The 16,829-nt window shown below is 43.5% G+C and overlaps 1 long non-coding RNA gene across 12 annotated transcripts; it reads left to right on the top strand.

Moving 5' to 3' along the window:
• Positions 1-8,482: 8,482 nt before the first annotated feature.
• Positions 8,483-16,046, top strand: LOC119353835. Of its 12 annotated transcripts, none has more exons than XR_005170545.1 (6): positions 8,483-9,119; positions 9,540-9,788; positions 9,872-12,863; positions 12,969-13,096; positions 13,259-15,342; positions 15,466-16,046. It is a non-coding gene; the product is annotated as an uncharacterized LOC119353835 (long non-coding RNA). The 12 variants fall into 12 exon arrangements; XR_005170541.1 differs by adding an exon at positions 9,285-9,401 and having other exon boundaries at positions 13,259-16,046; XR_005170538.1 differs by having other exon boundaries at positions 8,483-8,853; positions 8,941-9,119; positions 13,259-16,045.
• The last annotated feature ends 783 nt before the right edge of the window (positions 16,047-16,829 follow it).

The raw sequence follows: 16,829 nt of genomic DNA, 5'->3' as shown, positions 1-16,829 counted from the left end.
CATTAATGGGTATAAAGTGATACACTGTTCATTACGGGCCAGTTTCACCACGGGCCGTTAATGGGTGTAAAGTGATACACTGTTCATTACGGTCCAGTTTCACCATGGGCCGTTAATAGGCCAAGAGTTACATAGGGCCTCATATGGGCTGAAAGACGTCATGGGCCATACATGGGCCAGAAGTGAAAACGGGCTGGAATCATATTGGATGGCCCAGATGATGCTACTGGGCCTAATTCGGATAGGGCGTAACGGGCCTTGGGTTAGCGGGCTGTAAATGGGCTATATGCGAATAAACCGTTAACAGGCTTTCCATGGGCCGGCCCGCCACCTTTTGACCAAGTCAAATGGGCCGGCCTTTTCACAGGAATGGGCCTCTGTTGGGCCGTGCCACGTGTCGACGTATCATAGGCGCCTATCTGACCCACTGACGAGCTGACACATGTTTCGTCCGGCCAATAAGAATTTTACACGTGGAAATTTCCCATTGGTCGGGGCTATTAACGGGTTATCGGATCCAAAACCTGACCTGATAGCTTAACGGCGTTCCGTTACGGTGGATGCCACATGTCGGTCACCCTTGACGAAAGCACTTCTGTGACGTGCGATTTATCGTCATGGAAGTGGACACTTCCGTGATGATAATTTTGGTAATATCATGGAACACTTCTACGACAGCACAGGTATGACTATCTTGATTCTGTCATAAATTTGTCATGGATGTACATGCATGACAAAAAACACGACCTACTGTGACAAACACGTATTATCACGGAAGTGTATTTTTTGTAGTGAGTCCTTGTACACCATGTTGCATTTTGTGTTTTTTGGTGCTTGCATCATTTAGTGTTTATAATCTGAACTTCTTTGGATCATTAGCTAGTTTTCAAAGTGCATGTAGCTTCACATTTCTCAAATTATGTTGATTTCCGGAGTGCAAGTGCCTTCGTATTTTTTAAGTTAAATGTTCGCCCCTGGTAACTTGAATTCATGGATCCGCCACTGCACACAAATCATACACAAATGCTAGTACGAATTAATTGAAATGTAAGGACTTACGCTAGCTCGTTGTACAGGCTCACTGCAGCTCTGCTTGCGCTTGGGATGTTCCATGTACAAGTCCATGTTACCACTTGCTTGGATGTGCATGCCTTGTGTTGGGGAACGTAGCAGAAATTCAAAATTTTCCTACGTGTCACCAAGATCTATCTATGGAGAAACCAGCAACGAGGGGAAGGAGAGTGCATCTACATACCCTTGTAGATCTCTAAGCGGAAGCGTTCAAGAGAACGGGGTTGAAGGAGTCGTACTCGTCGTGATCCAAATCACCGGAGATCCTAGTGCCGAACGGACGGCACCTCCGCGTTCAACACACGTACAGCCCGGTGACGTCTCCCACGCCTTGATCCAGCAAGGAGAGAGGGAGAGGTTGAGGAAGACTCCAACCAGCAGCAGCACAACGGCGTGGTGATGATGGAGGAGCGTGGCTATCCTGCAGGGCTTCGCCAAGCACCACGGGATATGAGGAGAAAGAGAGGGAGGGCTGCACCATCAGGCAGAGATCAAATCGTCTATATTGGGCAGCCCCCTAGGCCTCATATATATAGGGGAAGGGGAGGAGGGTGCGCCCCCTCTAGGGTTCCCACCCCTAGAGGGGCGGCAGCCCCAAACCCATCTATGGGTGGCGGCCACAAGGGGGGAGGAGAGGGAGGCGCAGGGAGTATGGGCCTTAGGGCCCATGTGCCCTTAGGGTTTGCCCCCTCTCCCCTTCTAGGCGCATGGGCCTTAGTGGGAAGCGCCCCAGCCCGCCTAGGGGCTGGTGCCTTCTCACACTTGGCCCATGTATGCCTTGGGGCCCATGGCCCCCCCCGGTGGACCCCCGGACCCCTCCGGTGGTCCCGGTACATTACCGATAAACCCCGAAACCTTTCTGGTGACCAAAACAGGACTTCCCATATATAATTCTTTACCTCCGGACCATTCCGGAACTCCTCGTGACGTCCGGGATCTCATCCGGGACTCCAAACAACATTCGGTAACCACATACAAGCTTCCTTTATAACCCTAGCGTCATCGAACCTTAAGTGTGTAGACCCTACGGGTTCGGGAGACATGCAGACATGACCGAGATGTTCTCCGGTCAATAACCAACAGCGGGATCTGGATACCCATGTTGGCTCCCACATGTTCCACGATGATCTCATCGGATGAACCACGATGTCAAGGACTTAATCAATCCCGTATACAATTCCCTTTGTCTAGTGGTATTGTACTTGCCCGAGATTCGATCGTCGGTATCCCGATACCTTGTTCAATCTCGTTACCGGCAAGTCTCTTTACTCGTTCCGTAACACATCATCCCGTGATCAACCCCTTGGTCACATTGTGCACATTATGATGATGTCCTACCGAGTGGGCCCAGAGATACCTCTCCGTTTACACGGGGTGACAAATCCTAGTCTCGATTCGTGCCAACCCAACAGACACTTTCGGAGATACCTGTAGTGCACCTTTATAGCCACCCAGTTACGCTGTGACGTTTGGTACACCCAAAGCATTCCTACGATATCCGGGAGTTGCACATTCTCATGGTCTAAGGAAATGATACTTGACATTAGAAAAGCTTTAGCATACGAACTACACAAATCTTTGTGCTAGGCTTAGGATTGGGTCTTGTCCATCACATCATTCTCCTAATGATGTGATCCCGTTATCAACGACATCCAATGTCCATAGCCAGGAAACCATGACTATCTGTTGATCACAACGAGCTAGTCTACTAGAGGCTCACTAGGGACATATTGTGGTCTATGTATTCACACGTGTATTACGATTTCCGGATAATACAGTTATAGCATGAATAAAAGACTATTATCATGAACAAAGAAATATAATAATAACACTTTTATTATTGCCTCTAGGGCATATTTCCAACAGTCTCCCACTTGCACTAGAGTCAATAATCTAGTTCACATCGCCATGTGATTAACACTGACAGGTCACATCACCATGTGACCAACATCCAAAGAGTTTACTAGTGTCATTAAACTAGTTCACATCATCATGTGATTAAGACTCAATGAGTTCTGGGGTTTGATCATGTTCTGCTTGTGAGAGAGGTTTTAGTCAACGGATCTGTAACATTCAGATCCGTATGTACTTTGCAAATTTCTAGGTCATATCGTAAATGTTGCTTCCACGCTCCACTTGGAGCTATTCCAAATGGTTGCTCCACTATACGTATCCGGTTTGCTACTCAGAGTCGTACGGATAGGTGTTAAAGCTTGCATCAACGTAACCCTTTACGCCGAACTCTTTATCACCCCCATAATCGAGAAACATATCCTTATTCCTCTAAGGATAACTTTGACCGCTATCTGATGATCCACTCCTTGATCACCTTTGTACTCTCTTGACATACATGTGGCAAGGCACACATCAGGTGCGGTACTTAGCATAGCATACTGTAGAGCCTACGTCTAAAGCATAGGGGACGACCTTCGTCTTTTCTCTCTTTTCTGCCGTGGTCGAGCTTTAAGTCTTAACTTCGTACCTTACTACTCAGGCAAGAACTCCTTCTTTGACTGATCCATCTTGAACACCTTCAAGATCATGTCAAGGTATGTGCTCATTTGAAAGTATTATTAAGCATTTTGATCTATCCTTATAGATCTTGATGCTCAATGTTCAAGTAGCTTAATCCAGGTTTTCTATTGAAAAACACCTTTCAAATAACCCTATATGCTTTCAAGAAATTCTACATCATTTCTGATCATCAATATGTCAACAACATATACTCATCAGAAATTCTATAGTGCTCCCACTCACTTCTTTGGAAATACAAGTTTCTCATAAACTTTGTATAAATCCAAAATCTTTGATCATCTCATCAAAGCGTACATTCCAACTCCGAGATGCTTACTCCAGTCCATAGAAGGATTGCTGGAGCCAGCATACCTTTTTTAGCATCCTTAGGATCGACAAAAACTTTCTAATTGTATCACATACAACCTTTCCATACGAAGACTGGTAAGGAAACTCGTTTTGACATCCACCTGCTAGATTTCATAAATGCAGCTAACGCTAACATGAATCCGATGGACTTAAGCATCGCTACGGATGAGAAAATCTCATCGTAGTCAACTCCTTGCACTTGTGAAAAACTCTTCATCACAAGTCGAGCTTCATAGATGGTGACATTACCATCCACATCCGTCTTCTTCTTAAAGATCCATTTATCTCAATGGCTTGCCGATCATCGGGCAAGTCCACCAAAGTCCATGCTTTGTTCTGATACATGGATCCTATATCGGATTTCATGGCTTCTAAACATTTGTTGGAATTTGGGCCCACCATCGCTTCTCCATAGCTCGTAGGTTCATTGTTGTCTAGCAACATGACCTTCAAGACAGGGTCACCGTACCACTCCGAAGCAGTACGCGTCCTTGTCGTCCTACGAGGTTCGGTAGTGACTTGATCTGAAGTTTCATGATCACTATCATAAGCTTCTACTTCAATTGGTGTAGGTGCCACAGGAACAACTTCCTGTGCCCTGCTACACACTAGTTGAAGTGATGGTTCAATAACCACATCAAGTCTCCACCATCCTCCCACTCAACTTTTCGAGAGAAACCTTTCCTCGAGAAAGGACCCGATTCAAGAAACAATCCATATTGCTTTCGGATCTGAATTAGGAGGTATACCCAACTGTTTTGGGTGTCCTATGAAGATGCATTTTATCTGCTTTGGGTTCGAGCTTATCAACCTGAAACTTTTTCACATAAGCGTCGCAGCCCCAAACCTTTAAGAAATGACAACATAGGTTTCTCTAAACCGGTGTCATCTCAACGGAATTACGTGGTACCCTATTAAAGTGAGTGCGGGTGTCTCTAATGCCTAACCCATGAACGATAGTGGTAATTCGATAAGAGACATCATGGTACTCACCATATCCAATAGGGCGCAACTATGATGTTCGGACACACCATCACACTATGGTGTTCCAGGCGGTATTAATTGTAAAACAATTTCCACAATGTCTTAATTGCGTGCCAAAACTCGTAACTCAGATATTCATCTCTATGATCATATCATAGACATTTTATCCTCTTGTCACAATGATCTTCTACTTCACTCTGAAATTACTTGAACCATTCAATAATTCAGACTTGTGTTTCATCAAGAAAATATTCTCAACATCTACTCGAATCATCTGTGAAGTAAGAACATAACGATATTGTGGTCTATGTATTCACACGTGTATTACGATTTCCGGATAATACAGTTATAGCATGAATAAAAGACTATTATCATGAACAAAGAAATATAATAATAACACTTTTATTATTGCCTCTAGGGCATATTTCCAACACCTTGTGCTCCTTGCATCCCCCTCTGCATTTTTGACACAGCGAATGGCTGATCAAATAAGAGGAATCGACCTTGCTGTTGTACCGGAGGACAGATACTTACAAGGTTATACGGGCGTGCAGGATGTGTACCAGATCCCGTAGCGCCGTCATGCTTCGCTAAAAAATGGATTTGCTTGTTTCAGATGATATATCAAGAAGAAATAAGAGTTAAAGTCAAATTTGGATAGGCGTGTAAGCTAAGAGAGCGGTGAAAGGATATCCATCGTCGGAACAGTGCACAAGGGAGTGATGTGTGGATACCTAGTTCGGGCCGGCGTTTGGGCATGCTCGCCTAGCTAGAGTGCGGGTCACTTCAGAGCCGTTGAGGGTGAGACGCTGGCGTTGGCTGACCGCGCATGGATGCAGATCTTGAGTGGCAGCGGAGCGGTATGATGCGGTGGACGAGACCGTTGGTGAAGCCCCAGCGGCCTCGGGGGGCGGAGGCGCGACGATGTGCTCGGTGAAGTAGCCCCGGTGAGCTAGGAGACGGCGTCGGTGAAGCGCACCTGATGCGGTGGAAGTCAGTGTTTGTGAGGCACATCGGTTGCCGCGGCCGACGTTGTCGGTGGACCACCCGGTGCGGTGGACGAGGGCGTAGATGAGGTAGTTCCGGTGCGGTGGTGAAGCGCGACCATCATCTGCACAGAGGTGGGGAAAGAGACGAGACGAGGGGCGATTCGAACTTTGCTTGGGTTGGCGGCAAATTAGGGATTTGAGCAATCTGGGCGCAGAAGGGGACGGTGGAGAAGAGAGATTTTGCAGGGCTAGAATTGGGGCCGCTAGATATTTCAATCCGAAACAAGAAGCGCGAACTTATTTTGTCGTCGTCCTTTTTTGGGGGGTGGGTGGGTGCTACCACCACGACACGGCCCTGGTGCGCCTACATTTGAGAATGCAAACGAATCTTCTTTCATTTGCAAACGAATCTGTATGTATTATCATGCCTGTGTTTTCCTTGCAATAATTAGTCATTCGAAACGAGATACTATAAATTAATTAATGAGGAGTTATTTGAAAAAATCGAAACGGTATCCACGCTAACGTGGATTAGAGTGTGTGTCACATAATTAGTTATTTGAATTAGAGTGTGTGTCACATAGCGATCTCCAATTCTAATGTGGATTTTGCATTTCACTGTATCCATGCTACTTTTTTAATACAAATTCATATGTATATGATGAACACCATGGTAGTTAGAAAACTTTTGGATGGATTCAAACATATGACCTACAAAATAGCACAACAAATCGAGTCAATGTCAACTTTTCGAAATCTAGTATGGCACGAATTCGAAATAATTACCCATATGCATGGCCCTCAGTTCAAATCTTACAATGTACACCGAATTGAAACATCGATATTAAGTCTTATACTATCTACATTCAAATGTTGTTTTTAGCCCCCCCACGCACACACGCTACATACTTCATGTATCGGTCAATCTTCCTCTCCTAACCACCTTAGGAAGCTATCAGTTTCCAACACACATCCATTCTTTCTCTCCATATTTCGATCTCTAACTCTCTCAACTACACAACCCCATTTTTCCACTCTGTTATGAAATGTATTTACCTCACACACCTGCCATTGCACCCCATGCCGAGCTCTCTCTCTCCCTCTCCCTCTCACCCTCTCATGCTAAATACATGCATTGCCTATCTAGCCCCCAACCTCTCGTGCACACGCACGCACGTTGTCTATCTAGGTCACTCCCTCGAGACTGTCTCACTCTTTCTTCCGCATGGCGGGCCACACTCGCTCAATCTCGCTCTCTTTATCTGAGTCTCGTTTAACCTCGTTTTCTTTCACACACAAATGATATATCTCCCTGTTCGGGCCTCGATCGACACACTCTATACTCTCTCACACAGATTGTTTATCTAGGTCAGTCCATCGAAGCTGCCCCCACTCTTTCGACCTCATGGCGGGCCACTCTCTCTCTCTCTCTCTCTCTTTGTATGTCTCGATTGACCTCACTCTTTCTCGGACAAAAATGATATATCACCATGTTTGAGCCCAATTTGACTTATTCACATTGTATACTCTCTCACGCACATTGTCTATCCAGGCCACTCTCTCCAACCCATCTCACTCTTTCGATCGCACGATGACCCTATGTGATCGATCGACCTTGCTTCCTCCCACGCACAAAATATATCTACATGTCTGTGGCTGGATCATCTCTCAAGCTCTATCTTACAGCCCTCACCCTTATCAAAAGCTCAATCAGACAATATCTCTCCAGAGCATATATATTTGTTTCATGAATGTCGGACCACACTCACTTTGTGTCTCTATCTATATGTCTCTCGATTGACCTCACTTTCTCACGCCGTATCTTCCACACATTGAAGCTACCTCTCCATCCCTTGCAAAGCCGGAGCTATTTACATTGCGAGGGGCACTATAACCTTGGATTAATTTGTGTAGGCATTTATTCTGGTCGGTTTAGATTATATTTTCGTAGCATTCGGCCCACAACTACTCGAAACACCGTTACAACCCCCGCAACTCCCCTAGTTGATTTCCCTCTGGCTCGGTCATCGCTCTCTCGCACGTCCTTTCTCACCTTCAACGTTGCACCATGGTATTATTGCAAAAAACTCTGTTGTTCTCTTTAATTATTATAAATAAGCTACAAAACTATACACCGATAGTCCACTTGGAATGAAACAAATTTGGACCCACAAATTAAAGTGCTACAAACTACACACCAAGGGGCCCACATGTCATGAAACAAATTTGGACCCATATTTAAAACAATACAGAGGCTAGCCAACTCGCTCCTAGTGAGCTCCCTCGATTTCCTGCTTCGTTGGCCATTCGATCGTGGTCAAACTGGTCTTTGACTTTGTTTCGACCGTTAGATGCTCGCCGCTCTCGCTGCTGGTTTTGACCGCGTGGTAAATTTGCATGGCCAATGACCGGTGGGCTCTTGTTCTGTGCCTATTGGCTGGGTAAGCCGTTTCGAGGTGCGAGTGCGCCCTCTCCCCGCACGCCGCGTGCACGTCGCGCCATTTGCGGGGGCGTGGGTAACCCTGCCGTCGAAACCCCTCGGCCCAATCCAATCGCCCGCACTCTACAACCCTCCCTCTCTCCTCGATCTCTCTCCCTCAGCCGCCACAAACCCTAGGTCCCTTTCCTACGATCCCGTGGTCGCTGCCCCTGCTCCATCCGACCTCCGTGGCGACCGAGGGCCCGATCCGCGCCAACGCCGTGCGGGCGGCGGCCGGGGCGGGCGCGGAGAGGGCCGATGCGGCGGCCGCGGGCGGGGCGGTGGCGGCCAAGGCCAGGGAGGACGAGGTCAGGGAGTACAAGAGTGACGTGCTGAACCCCTCCGCGGAGGAGTTCGTGCCGCTCTCCCGCCGCCTGTCGGCCGACGCGCCCGTCTTCGTCTCGCCCGACTACTATGCTGCTCCGTCCACCGACTCTGTCCGTGCAGGTGGCCAGTTTCCTTCCGCCCCAACCTTTTCCACTGTCTCCCTAGTTCATCCTCCGTCCTTGTTGCCCGAGATTCTCATCTTTTCAGGCAGCGAGGAAGCCACGTGAGGAGAGACCTCGTCTCGAGAATCCCGGGAGGAGGGGCTCAACCAGAGAGGAGCAGATGCCAGCCAGGTAGTCGGCTCGGCTCGACGCCGTCTTTCGTGTCTGGGCCGCGGCAGACCCTAGCGCCGTCCTTCAGGTGTCTTCACGGCTGCAGGAGTGTATGTGAGCCCCCAACCATCTCTCTCTCCCGCACTCATTTTCTCTCTCACACATTTTGCCTTTGTGGTTCTCTGTTCAACTGAAGATGGCTTCAGATAGGACTAACGTTGGAATATTCATGTGTTATAGGCCAATATAGATTTTCATTTAACTTCTGGATTGGTGCAGGTTCGAGGATGTAAATCCATCTGATATGTTGTTGACAGGGATTAAGATTATTGTATTGACATATCTGAGAGTATTGTACTGACATATCTGAGAATTTAATGATCTATTAGCAACTAGGTAGATGTACTCACCTCAAACTATTATTTTTGTGTGCTTCAGCTCATTTAACTACATGTTAATTTACTCATAAACCCCTTGCTGCAGCTACAGGTTCCTTTGTAAAAATTATTGATTATTCTGAAATCTTATTATTAGGTGTTAAGCTTCAGGCTGATGTATTGGTTGAGATCGAGGAGAGAGTGAGCCGTTGCAGAGGAGAGGGGATACGAGGGTGGGCGGAGGTCAGGCATTGCTAACAGATTTGAGGAGGAGTGGGAAAGGTGAAGGTGATGCCGGCCGGCCGGCGCCTCACCACTGGCTCCTGTTTTGCAGCGGCAAAGAGAACGGTGTTGAGGATGTGTTGCTCTATGCACGGCTGTCAGAAGTACATCCTTGCTATAATGTGTATGGTTTCTCTACTTTCCTCCTATTGCTCTATTCCCAATTTTACAAACTGCTAAGTTGGTGGTTGACTTTGTTTCTTTCAGATTTTTCTGTGGCTTTCTCCATTAGAATATTTCTCCTCAACGACCATATCAACCTGTCTGGTGTTTGCACATGTCATTTTGGTTGAGGTGTGTGCAAGATCATCCCTCTCTAAACTATAAATTTGTCTGTATGTTTTGGTAGATTTGATTTATGGGCGGCGAAGGCAGGCTGGCTGTACTACAAGGCGGGGTGCCATTGTTATTTTGGTTTTGGCTCATGAACTTCAAATCAGTTCTCCTATGAAAGAAAATCAATCTGTGTATGCATGATACTTGTTAATACTTTAACTGCAGTTTAGGATACAAATGTGATTACATTAATCATTTGTTAAACAGGTTACCGCCATTCCACCTCTTCCTCGTGATGGTATAGGAGTACATACTAATTCGATAAACAAGAGGCAAAGTTGCCAACGCCTGAGATAGTGGTTCCTACCTCTGGCCTTCGCACCTTTAGTTCCACAAGTAGTTAAGCAACTCAAATGGTAAGAACTTCAGGGTTCTTTTTTCTCTTTCTTTCTTTCTTTCTTTATTTCTTTCTTTTCTCTTGGGACTGTTTATTCTCTGTTTGTATATATTTCCTTTGATTGAAATAAAGGATTGTGTGGCCTTTGCTCCACATAAGGTAGTCAAAAGAAAGTACTTCCTCTAATCCATATTAGTTGTCGCTGATTTAGTAGTGTACTAAATCAATGACAATTAATATGGATCAGAGGAGGTAACATGTATTTTGTTAAAACTGCTTTAAGTAACTAGGGCCAAGTAACATACTATGTGATTGTTGTGTGTGGTCGTGGCATGTGAATCTGATTAGACCATCATAGTTGGATAATAGCAGTCTTGGGGAGGAATACGATGTGTGTTTCAGATATTTAAGAGCGGTTTGATTATGTTTCAATTTCGAAGACATGGTCGTGGCATGTGAATCTGATTAGACCATCATAGTTGGATAATAGCAGTCTTGGGGAGGAATACGATGTGTGTTTCAGATATTTAAGAGCGGTTTGATTATGTTTCAATTTCGAAGACATGGTTTCGTGTTATGCCTTATAAGGTTGAGGCATGTGCTATAGAGGCAAGGAAGATTACTTTGATTTTGTTGATTATTAGGGTTTTTGATAATGCAACTTCTTTTGGAATCTGTTATTAGTGTTTTATATATTGTTCCCCCAAACGTCCTTTTTTGTTTAGTTATGTATTGGCAACCGTTTCCTTCTTCCATTGTAGTAAGTAGAAGTTATATATTTTCCTGTCCATGCCCTTCTTTTCCTAGGCCAGCAATTTGCTTTCTCCTTGGTTTACAGTGGCTGCAGCCTCGTATTTGTGACGTCGTAGCCCCAAAGGTATCCTTCTCTCTATACTGAATCTGATTCTTTGCATTTTGGGTTTGGATATGTTTGCTATTGCCAGCTCTATTTGCACTTAATCAATATATGTGCGTGCACTTGTAGAAGTGAAAGAGAAATTTGGAGGGCGATAAAGGAATATACATAAGGTCCTGAGGAAAATGATACTTGTACATGGTTTGGATTACTCGTGTTTTTTTATTTTGACTGCAAATAACTTCTCTTTTCAACACACTTAGTACGTGATCTAGCAATCACATTATAATAGAGTAAGTGAGAAAAAGCTCTTTATTTGAATGACCAAGAATCCGTGGTGTTCTCCTGAACTGCAAGGAACACTCCACTACGAAACTCACTTAAGCAGGTTGATAGATGATACCTTGTCTTGAGCCTATTTTCTCAAAATAATGAGAGGCTGAATGATTCAGACACAGGATGAACTTTCTCACCTCATCATTTCATTACATTTTGATTTCATTGTGTGGTGTGCTTCGATCTAGGTGAGTTGAGTTGCTGCTTGGTTGGAGATGTTGATGTCGCTCGAGACGCCCGCTGGATTCACCCTTTTCAAGGTTCTGAATAAGGGCAAGCTCGACAAGGTCGAGCTGAGTGTTCGTCACCACCTTAGCTCTTGGTTTGGTTTGGATTACTCATGTTTTTTATTTTGACTGCAAAATAACTTCTCTTTTCAACACACTTAGTACGTGATCTAGCAATCACATTATAATAGAGTAAGTGAGAAAAAGCTCTTTATTTGAATGATCAAGAATCCGTGGTGTGCTCCTGAACTGCAAGGAACACTCCACTACGAAACTCACTTAAGCAGGCTGATAGATGATGTCTTGTCTTGAGCCTATTTTCTCAAAATAATGAGAGGCTGAATGATTCAGACACAGGCTGAACCATCTTTCTCACTTCATCATTTTGTTACATTTGATTACTGATTCATCAAGGAGTTGTTGTTCTGCGTTCACTTATTTCCCCAAACTATATGTACGCATCGCTCGCAAAAGAAATCGATTTAAATCCTCTCCGAAAAAATTTGGACTGTTGTAAGTTGAAAAAATGCATGTGTTCTGTAAGCACTTGAATTGAAGGGCAAAATGAAAATGCATGTGTTGGTATGCTGTTGCTGGCCCATATATCCCAAGACAGGGTATACAGATAGCTTTTGACCTTGCCAGAGCGTAAGTAGTTCATTTGGTTAATCTGTTTTGCGTTTTGACATGCATCATTTGTTGCAGACTGCTAGATCGATGCTACTTCCATTATTATTATTTTTTATTGCCTAAGCACCGAACAAGCACTCTTGCATTGGAGGTGCCCTGAATGGCTTCTACAGATTTGTCCCAATGCAATTAGCAGGCTAGCATATTTGAAAAATGAAATTTTGAATGACATATAGCAGGATATGCATCTATTCCTACTCCTATCTTATATGGACAAATAGATCTAACAGCTGGCTTGCTTGCTTGCAGTGGTACAGGTGTGATCTTCATGGAGCTAGCCATCATTGGATTTGGTAATACATAATCACTTATTCAGAGAGCCCAAGGTGAGAAGGGATGAGCATCTAGAACACCACCACCTACTAATCAGTGAGCTACTATCTGTATTTCAATGAGTTACTTAACAAGAGAAGGCAGGTAGCAATAGAACACGTGCAATTTCAATGTTTACTAATTATCTATTTCTGAATTTATTCGTTCCCAGCTGCTCTGAATCTGGGTGTTTTGCTTGCTGCTTTGTAGGAGTTTCCTACCTTTCTTCTGCAAATATGGAATGCCTTTATGGCATGATCATGTGAAAAAAGTACCTTGATGCAGTAATGGATTTGATTATCACTGGTTACTCTGTTTTCACGAATTACTATCCAACTGTAAGTCTGTTCTATACCCTAAGGCCCATGTAAATCTAATAGAAGATTAAGCTATTTAATTTTAACTAAAAAGGATAATATTCTTTCAGTCGGTTGAATCTGTCCAGACCTGAAAAATACTTATACTTTGAAAGCTTGATATATGAGTATGTAATTTTACAGGTATGTAGATAGCCGACAATGTTATTGTTCAAATGTACTCGAGCCAGGTTTTCGGTGTTTCATTGCAACCAAAAGAATTGGTAATATTGTTTTGATGAAAACATGGCCGCACTTGTCGGTGTTGTAGTGGCATAGGAATTTTTCCCCTAAGATCCACTATGAAGTTGATTAAAAAGTCCATTTTCCCTAAGATCCACTATGACAATGAAAAAGATTTCTGAAAACTGTGTCACCATAAATGTTCCATCATTGTCCATAGTAGACCCATGCCATATTAATTTCAGAAGAATAATTTCTTATTCAGATGTTCATTGTGTTTTTATGTACTGCTATATCTAAAAAAGCAAGTTTCAGCTAAAACCAGAGCCGTGGTTAAGATACTCTTCGCACCTAGGATATGTGTATATGTTCAGATTTCTAACTTTAAACTATAGTTTTAGAAAATGTGGTGCCCTCGCTTATTTTTCTAATGCATGAACTGGGTATGTTTTATGTGTAATGCGTGCTTGATTTCTTTTTGGTTCTGGTGGATTTTGATTTTGTCCACCATGCTTCTCTCCAAAGAGATGAGTCTGTTTTCGCAGCAGCGGGTGATGCATGTGCTTATTGTTGGCTGTTGCTATGTGGTATGCATTTTCTCATTGTTGGCTGTTTGTTGTTTGCTATAATTTGTCGTTAATAGAGTAGTTTCTCCTTTATTGCATTGCATAATGCTAGCAAGCTACATTGCACCATAAACAAAAATAATCCTCTTCCAAGGTTAAACCTGTTTTTTCCTTCTAGCAAAGATCTCTGGAAAAGTTCAATTCCGTTAGCCTATAATATTGCAGTTCTTTCGTATCCTTCAAAGATTTATAAATATTTTCTGTTTCCACTCCATTCGTTCTCATGGATTCTGAAAAAAATATTTTTGTTTTTTGTTGATTAATAATATTGCTCTCCCTTCCAGTTTTGAGGTGGTCGATGCATGTAGAATATACAGACTTTCCTAGAATGGCGCCTTTTAGTTTTTCTGCTTGATGTTAGTTCATTGATGAGAACACCTATGTACATGATTGCTGCATGCATGATATCCTAGTATACACTGAGAAATATTTTTGTTTTCCGGACATTGTTTTCTAAATCGTATCAACATATTACCTGATATGGTCTTTGAAGTTTCTATTTTATAGCGACTCTCTGCACTGGTCAACTTGAGTATGGTATGGTTATCTTTCCTTTTGTTTACAAGAGATGTGTGGTAGAAGCTGTACTCACAGGAAGACTATCATGCTGTGTATAAACCACGTTCTACGATTCACTTCTGTTATGCATATTTACTTTCCAGTTTTAGGACTGAAATCCATCCATTGTAATGAATTTGGTTGTATGGGCACTACCTATTTGACTTAGGCTTGCTTCATCACATATAGACTGCTTTTTCTTTTCCCCATTGCTTGTATGACCTAAAACTATCATGTATATGAGGCAAGTTTTTAGCAATGTTTCACATTTTCTTACTTGCAATACTGTGCTTGCCTATTCAGGTGTTCCAAGACCCAAATCATCAGAAAAACAACACATACAACACTTTTTTCTTTTGAACTTTGGTTACCCTTATACAAGCCCCTGTTCATTTTGTTTATATAGTGGTTAGAATAGTAACCATATGTGCTTGCTCAATACTGATAGATGGAATATTTTCAAAGCATGTATGGTGTGGGTCTGCAATTTGGCGCAATGGGAGATTACTGAAAAATACACATTTTTTCAACATGACATGGTCTTGAAATGGGAGTCTACTATCAAATTAAAATGTGTAGGTACATCTCATTGTAGATGACAAGTATCTATTTTTTTATTAAAGGGGGTTAAATTTGTTATCATATATGCTTGCCTGCTACTAAAACAACTAAAACATGGAATTTCTTTTCATACTGAAGATGGATTCAGTGGGTCTCTACGCCATTTTGTTACCCAACTGACGCCATTTTGTTACCCAACTGACGAACTGAGAAAGAAAGGAAGGGGATAGACAGTCTTCGTTGGCTCTGCCCCCTGTCGCTTCATATTCAGCTCCTCACGGGCTACAGGCATCGCTCTACGTGGGTTGGGCTAAATAATATATGGGCTATCATAATACCTCCTGATCATTATATCTCCGAATATGCACAATAAAGGCATGTTTTTTTCTTAGGTTTCTTATCTTTTTCCTCTTTTTTTTGCAGGAAAAATATGCATGGCCAGGTTTCTCATCATGATAACCATGTTTCCAAACCTGCTAAAAAAATACAACTATGCCAACTTTACTCTCTCATCATAGTGCCCATATTTTCAAACTGAACATATGCATATTATGCAAAGTTTCCCTTTTCTTAGACTATTATCTAACAACGTAATAAACATGTTTAAAAAATAGCATGATTTAGTTGAAGGTTCTTTCAGCATGAAACTATTTTCATTGACAACATGTCTTCAGTAGGTCTATGCGTCATTTGGCGCAACGGGTCAACTAGTACAGATGAAAAAATAAAGGACGAGGATCGAACATGCGACCAGGGCCTTCAAGCTGCACGTCAATAGGCAACATATGTAGAACATCAATGTTTGTTGTACCTCCCTTTGTTCACATAATATTTTTATATTATCACAGCCTATTTAATTGATAACATTTAATATTATTTTTAGTACTATTTGCCTTCACTTATTGGTGGGTTTCATGTGTGCTCTCTCTCTCCTCTCCTGCGTTTAGATGCACGGGCAAACATGAAGAACTCGCGGGCGATGTTGTAGTTGACCATATCTGGACGCATTCATAAGTTACGGCACCAGTTTCACGTGCTAGCAGCACTAGTCAGTGTGTATGTGCAATGCATGTTAATTTGGAAGTATATTAATTGCATGTGAATATTAAGTTGGATATTATTTGCGTGTTATTATGTGATTAGCACTATTTTTGGCATGAAATTAACTGTATGCTAAACGTGTTGAGTGCTCGACATTAAAGTAGTCTAGGTTGTTGGATGACAAGGAATACATGTGGCTTGATGATGTTTTATATTTAATTTCATACGGCTCTAGTAGAACATTCAATCGATCAAATCATAAATTTCGTTTAGTCTGACTCTAACTTTAATTTATATGACGATCAATCTAAAATAAACGGAAATGATAAACGTTCGGATTTTATGCATGGCAATCCGAACGTTTTTCATGGCAAATTTAGATTACGTGGTGGCGGGGGCGTCTTGCGTCGTTGTTGGCGTACTTGTGGACGTTGGCCCTAGCTAAGGAAGGCCACAATGTTCTGGACTTCGGTCTCCAGGAGCGAGTCAACTGGCGGGAGGAGGAGGTTGGTGTTGGTGCAAGGAAGCGGTCGACGACGGCCATCCATGCCGCTGAGGGGGGCATTGGCACCCGCGGGGACATGCGCTGTCAACGGCACGGCGGAGACATTCGTGTGCACGGGCACCGGCACGGGCACGCACGTCAGTGCACACGCATGCACATGCGCTGGCAGGTGCACGGGCACTGGCACGGGTGTGCGCGTCAGTGCACGCGCAGGCGCATGCACTGGCAGGTGCACAGGCGC

Source organism: Triticum dicoccoides, chromosome 2A (genome assembly GCF_002162155.2).
Source record: "Triticum dicoccoides isolate Atlit2015 ecotype Zavitan chromosome 2A, WEW_v2.0, whole genome shotgun sequence".
Lineage (NCBI taxonomy): Eukaryota > Viridiplantae > Streptophyta > Magnoliopsida > Poales > Poaceae > Triticum > Triticum dicoccoides.
The sequence above is the reverse complement of the archived record's forward strand: the minus strand, read 5'-3'. Positions and strand labels throughout refer to the sequence as shown.